Raw genomic sequence first — 7,229 nt, forward strand, 5'->3', positions numbered from 1 at the left:
GTTAAAAGAAGTTCAAACTTTTCTGGATTTTAGATAATTATAATTGCTAACCCGGTATATAGACAGTAAATGAAATTAATTTCTAGAGCCTCTTGCATTCTAAAACTTTTTCTTTCCACATGTTTTTGTAGAAGCACAAAGGCAGATAAGACATGAATGATGGTTTCTATAAAACAAATTAAGGGTCATTCATTGTAATAGTCACTTCAACTATTGTGAAAACTTATAGAGGTAACATTTCTTTAAAAAGTATATAATGCCTCAACATCAATAATCCTAATACTTAAAAAAAAAAAATTGTAGGTAACTATCGACTATCATTCAAATGGGCAACAAAGCTCTACATCAACTTTAACATTCCAAAAGTCACAAAGGAAATTATGCCAAAAGGACCTCCTAAATGACTGGATGGATAACTTTCTTACATAATAGAAAAACAGTTCTGAAATAGAAGTCTTGGAATGGAACTTAGGGACAATGGTATCATTTGTGCTTATACAACTTAATTTACACCTAAAATTTAAATTCATTTAATTATAGCATAAAAAATGCTTAAGAATTATGCACCAACTTCTTTTCTTCATGCCCTTTTCTTATTTACTTAATTTTCTATTTTATTTCAGATTAAGGAAGATTTAATTTTCCGTATTTAGGTTATGGTTTAGTAATCTGAGCATCCTAAGACACTTATATCAACATGAATTTTAAGTTTTGTAATATATGTGATTCTAATTTTGAACTCAATCATAAGTGTAGATAGTAATTCATTTGCCTCCGGTAGATTGCCGCACTGTTCAATGCAGCTTATTTTGGGAATACAATATTGATGAAAATTAAGAATGCTATGAGTATGCATTTTTATAGGTGCTACATTAAAAAGCTTCTAATTTCAAGTAATGAATCTGAGTTCTAATTTTAAGTAATGAGCTTGGTTGTTGACCTTTTAGGTTGATATTATACAAATAACAACTGAAGGCCGTGAACAAGGCAAATATTTGGAGTTGAGAAAATCAAAATGAAAACCCTTACAGAAGGTCGCCAACTTTTGGAAAACTAAATATTAGGAAACCTATTAGTCTATTGTGCTTGGTCTCTTACTTTTTTCATTTTTTGAAGTCCAAGTTGTTCAAGTATTAGGAAAGTTGTTAATCTGTTAAATAAATAAAAAGGAATAGGATAATCATAACATATATACAATTTTATAACATATAGATCAAATTAATTGGTGACATGCAAAGCCAAGATTGTTAATGTTAACAACAGATGGGGTATTATTTTTTCATGTCTTATATGCAACACAAAGGTCAAAACTATCAAATAAGTTTTATGGTGTGAGCGATGTAAAGGAGAGCCAAAATTATAAAATGATCCTGCACATTGCGCAGGTAAAATCTAATCTAATCTAATACTATAAATAAAAACAGAAGCCTTTTTTTACACTTAAGAAAGTGCTGCCACGTTAAGAAAAAATACCACTTTAAAAACTGACACGTATATAACTTTAAGTTAAAAGAGCCGAACGTTGTATCGTTTCAATAATCTTAAAATTTTAACTTTTACTTCTACATCACCCTTTGAAAGCATTTCATTATAAATTAAAAAAATAAAAGACTCAAACCAAACGTTAGACAAGAAAAAGCATCCGCTGTTTCCATTCGTTAAACACAAACTGGCCAAAAGAAAAACCCCTCCTTGCCGATCTGCTTTGCAGTTTGCCCCATGTTCTGTTTCCTCTCTGCAACAATGTAAACTTGCCCACTTATATTTCTGCCATCAAGTCAGTTTAGAGTCACAAGAGAACGATCGTTACATCGTTTGAAGATTCTTCTAATAATCATTTGGAATCAGCCGATACAGAAGGAGAGAGGACGATAGAGAAGCGGTAAGTCTGAATAACGACTTCTGTCATCACCGTTAGGTCCTTTGCCCATAAATCTGTTTTTAATTTTACAAATTAGGGTTTTTTTTTGGGAAAATCATTTGGGCGTTACTTATGATTCGGGTATTTTGGTTTGATCGGTTATGATTTAGGTTTTTTGGTTAGGACTAGTTTTGTTTAATTTATGTAGATAGACAGGTTAGATTTTGACCATTTGGTTTTCTATTCAATTACCGTTTCTAGGGTTTTGAAAATTATTGTAGGGTGTAGATTTATTGATGATTTCTCTCAAAGTGAAATCGATTTGTGCTGAAGAACATGGATTTATGTGTTGCCAAAAAAATAAAGTTTTGTCATTTCATTTATGTTGTTTTTAATTTTTTGTTGAAATATTTTCCCCTTTTTATATTTTCGTTTCCCTTGTCTCTTCTCTGCCATTGTTGTTAAGGTTTTTGCAGTATATATTTAAAGTTTTTCATTTGTAGTTGCTCTGATTTTAAAAAATTAAACCCTGGAACATAGACAATTAAAAGGTATTGAACATTAAAATGCCTTTCTGCCTCCATTGATGCCAATCTGCTACCTTTTTCCTTAATTTCCTTTTTATTTTTACAATTTCTTGAGTTCTGTTTGTTTGATTGTTGTGTTGATTAAATTTTGTTTTTGTTCAATTCAATATATTCGCTTTTGTTATTATTATGTTCCATTTTTGTTTTAGGCCCTTTTGATGTCGTTTTTCCTGTGATGAATGTGTTGTTCATTCCGTTATGCATGTTCAATTTTTGGTTTTTTTTTTGGTTACTTCTGTTATGTTTTCATGGTGAGATTTAGGTTTTGTTGTAATTGGTTTTTTAAATAAATGGTTTTATGTGTTGTTAAATCCATAAATCTGATTAATAAGACTTTGGTTCTATGCCCTCTGACTTGCAAATGTTGGGTTCTTTTGCATATGACTAATTGCAGTAGATGTTTTGAATTGCAATCATCTTCTGCCTTTATTCACCAGGTTTAGTACAACTTCAATGTTTCTGTCCTTTTTCTCCCTAATTTCAATACTAATTTTCTTACCACATGGATTTCATGTCTATTAATTTTCTTATTGCATGGATTTCATGTTTATTTTTCTCTACAAAGGTAAGTGATACATTACATATTGAACTACATCTTTAGCAAATTCTTCGAATTGTTTTTTGTTCTGTGCCACCATTATATCTTCATATTTTATCAAGGACGGTTTCTCTTTGGAGTTCATAGGTTTAACGATGTTATTGAATAAATTTTTCCACAATCTTGATTACATATAGAACCACATAATATTTTTTTGAACTTTACTCATATATTTTACTATTTTATCCGCTCAACCCTTTCTGTAAAGGATCTGGTCTTAAAAATCTTCATTTGTTTTCATGAAATTTTTTTTCGTGCTTTCTTATTCATTCTGCAGATCCTACTTAGGTGCATCAGTCTTTTAGTACTAGCCTGGTGATTCTTCTGAAGTTTAAGGAGCTGATGCAAATGGCGTCTTTATATTATATGATGAAATGTTACTGTTTGGAAACTACAAGACCAGAATCTTAAATTTGTCATTTGGAGTTTTGGTTTTCCCTACCTGTTTTAATCCCTGTTTCTCTTTGCTTTCCTTTCAAAATATTGTAGTATTTTGACTTCCCATATATCATTTAAATGCCTTGGAACTGTTTTATTATTTTCAAGTGAACATCTATTGTACTTCAAGGAGTTTGGGAGTTTTAAACAAACGTGCCTTTTGAAATTTCCGTGTTATTTATCAAATAATGGTTGTATTCTATGAGCCCTTGAGTTGGTTAATTGATGCTATGTATTTTACTTGGTTTTGATATAGTTGCTTTGGTTTATTTGTGTCCTACATTTACACTCTTGAATCTGTTTTGTCTGATTTTGTAAATATGGTATGCTTAATTATGGAACTGAATGGTATGTATCAAAAAAGATTTTAAGTAACTGAATGGTGCTCCATAAGTTAAAAGGTTATGTATTACTGTGTTCTATTGAAATTTGAAGACCACCACATTGTTCATGATTTTATCTTGACTGTTTTTTATTATTATAAAGTAATGGTATATTATTGCACACACTAATGAAAACGACATAGCCTAAAATAATTACAAAAAAATTATGCACAAAGGTATATCTAACTTCTTATCTGTTCAGTTTGCTTACCACTACTTCTACTGCAGGTAAGGCTTTCATGTAGGTTTACAAGCCATGGCTTTTACTACCTTGCTATAGTGCGTCACACTAGCAATTACTCACCCAAAACGCATGCTCTTGGGGGGTGGAGTACACTAGGGAATAGGCTAAAATGTATACATCCAGATTTTTTACTTTTTATCTCACCCTTTTTATTTTTAAATAAAACCCCAAAACTAGCTTTTTTCGAAAATAAGCTAACTTCTATCTTTTTGTCTCACCTTTAGCAAATAGGCTATCAAATGGGTTACTTGGAAATTTCCTTGTCTGCAAAAATTTTATGGAGATTTGAATTGATGTTTTTATTTGTGGTACTAATAGGCATATTCATGGATTTTTCCCCCTACTTGGGCCTGATCACTATAAGTATTTGGTTATTTGTCTGTTATTTTGGTAAAGAGGATGTAAAGTACTTTGGTGATTCAATTTTTTTCAAGAAGGGGTGTGGATTTTGTGGTTTACTAGGATAGATTTGTGTTGAGGGAGTATTTTCATGTAATTGCATTCTTTATATCTGTTTGGTTCTTTAATCTACTTCTTTAACTGGTCTTTTAAATATTATTAGATATTATTCTCATATACTTTCAATGAAAACATGACAAATGTTAATACCTAACTGATTAAAAAAATTTGTAGGTAACTATCGACTGTCATTCACATGGGCAACAAAGCTCTACATCAACTTTGACATTCCAAAAGTCACAAAGGAAATTATGCCAAAAATAACCTCCTAAAGGACTGGATGGATAACTTTTCTTACATAATAGAAAAATAGTTGCTGAAATAGAAGACTTGGAAGCATAAAAAATGCTTAAGAATTATGCACCAAGTTCTATTCTTCGTACCCTTTTCTTATTTACTTAATTTTCTGTTTTATTTCAGATTATGAGATATTTAATTTTCTGTATTTAGGCTATGGTTTTGTAATTTGAGCATCCTAAGACTCTTATATCAACGTGAATTTAAGTTTTGTAATATATTTGATTCTAATTTTGAACTCAGATAATTGTAAATTGCAATTCAATTGTCTCTGTTAGATTGCCGCTGTACAGTGCAGCCTTATTTTGGGAATACAAGATTGATGAAAATTGAGAATGCTATGAGTATGCATTTTTATAGGTGCTGCATTAAAAAGCTTCTAATTTCAAGTAATGAAACTAAATATTAGAAAACCTATTAATCTATTGTGCTTGGTCTATCACAGATGGATCAAATTAATTAATGACATGCAAAGTCAAATTAATTAATTAATTTTGCATGTCTTATATACAACACAAAAGGTCAAATCTATCAAAGGAATTTTATGGTGTGAGTGATGTAAAGGTGAACCTAAATTATAAAATGATCTCGTGCATTGTGCAGGTTAAATATTAGTATATAGATATAAGATAGAAGCTTTTGAAGCTCTCACAATTTTTCACATCAGCAATACTTATATAAATAATAATAAATCTTTTTGTTTTTCCACCAAATACAAATTACAAACCCGATTCTTATTAAAACCCAATTGCAAGAGGAGCCTAAACGTAGAAATCAGCCGCAAACAAAAAGTCACACCCACAGTCCAAAATCCATCAAACAACTAACCAACCATTACAAATCCGTATCAAATCCAAAGACCCAACCTTTAGCAAATCTCCCTCTTGTCCCTTCACCTAAAACGCACAGTCAGTCACCCCTAATTGTCTCTCTTTTGCTTGGAACTTCCACACCCAAAACTCCCAATGAGAAATAAATGTGTAGGTGGCTATCGTTGCTCAAGTTGACATCATTAAGAGGCTTGCTATGGGTTAGTTAGAGACATAGATGTGGGTTTTCATTGGGTTTGAGGGTGTGGATCAAAGGTTGGGTTGTATTGTGGTGGTTGTCTACTTTGGCAATTGGGTAGTATGTGTTTGCTACGATGTGGGTTAAGTTTTCCCCTTCTTTTTTGGGTTGTGGCTATACTGGATAATAGTTGATGGTGGTTGGGATGAGATTGGTGTTTGTGGAGATTGGAGCAAATTTGGTTGGATTTTTAGATTTGAGTTTTTGGTTGGCTATCATAACTTTTTTTTCCCTTTTGGATCTAGAATTTTTTTTTTGATATGTTATGGATCTAGAATTTTGGGTGGTTGTTAGTGGTGGTTTATGTGCATAGTTGTGTAATTGTGCTTGCATTTGGTGGGTTTTGAGAACTATGGAATTTTTATTTTTATTTTACTAAAAAACAAACACTGAAAAATGATATATTTTACATGTAAAATATTATAAATTATAAAATATTTTATTTAGAACAACAAAAAGTGTAAACATCATGGAAAACTTTCATTTGTTATATATTTTTGTTTTTTTTACCATTTTTGCAATAGTTTGATATTGTTCCATTTTCTTTTAATCAAACGTGATTCCCGTTTTTGAGAATGTTGAGTAGAAAGCAAAGTGAGTTTTTAAGCAAAGTAAGTATATATTATTTGTCTCAAATTATTCCGTGCATTGCACGCGTATGTACCAAAGTGGAAGAAACAAATACTTGTTAACATACACAATAGTTTAGCGACTAGTTTCACCAAAACGCCTCACCCAAATGAGACTACGACAAAGATCACCAACAGATCCAAATTCACCGCTAAAATCCGATCAACAACGCCACCGCGGTGACTCACTTCCGATTCTTCTTCTTCTTCATCTTCTCTCACTCTTCCATGGCGTCTCAACCCTCATAACAATTTGGTCAGCTCTCTAATCGGAAAGAAGCTCCCCATTCAACCCTCCACTTCCAAATATCTCTTCTCCAAGCATCGCCCGCCCATCGCCACCGTCCTCTCTAGCCTCCCAACTAGATGAACGAGTTGTACCACGTCCATGGAATGTAAATAATCTTAGAAGGTATTATTATTAATCAAATAAGCTTTTGTCAATTAATATTTCAAAGTTATGGCTAGCTCTCACGTTTGAAGTTACAATTCTTAAGAATCAAACAGAAACTTGGTTAAGTGTAGTCCTCGGACCACAAACCTTGTGGAAATTGATGTCTTATCATTTGTTAAACAGAACCTTAGTTATGTCGGGTCTTCGGACCTCCTACTTTGGGAAAATTAACATTTGAAGGTACAATTCTTAAGAATCAAACAGAAACTTG

The 7,229-nt window shown here is 31.8% G+C and overlaps 1 long non-coding RNA gene across 1 annotated transcript; it reads left to right on the plus strand.

Moving 5' to 3' along the window:
- The first annotated feature begins 1,597 nt into the window (after nucleotides 1-1,597).
- LOC142623714 (uncharacterized) lies at nucleotides 1,598-5,144 on the plus strand. The gene is made up of 2 exons (XR_012842193.1): nucleotides 1,598-1,882; nucleotides 4,745-5,144. It is a non-coding gene; the product is annotated as an uncharacterized LOC142623714 (long non-coding RNA).
- The last annotated feature ends 2,085 nt before the right edge of the window (nucleotides 5,145-7,229 follow it).

Source organism: Castanea sativa, chromosome 2 (genome assembly GCF_040712315.1).
Source record: "Castanea sativa cultivar Marrone di Chiusa Pesio chromosome 2, ASM4071231v1".
In the NCBI taxonomy this organism is placed as follows: Eukaryota; Viridiplantae; Streptophyta; class Magnoliopsida; order Fagales; family Fagaceae; genus Castanea; species Castanea sativa.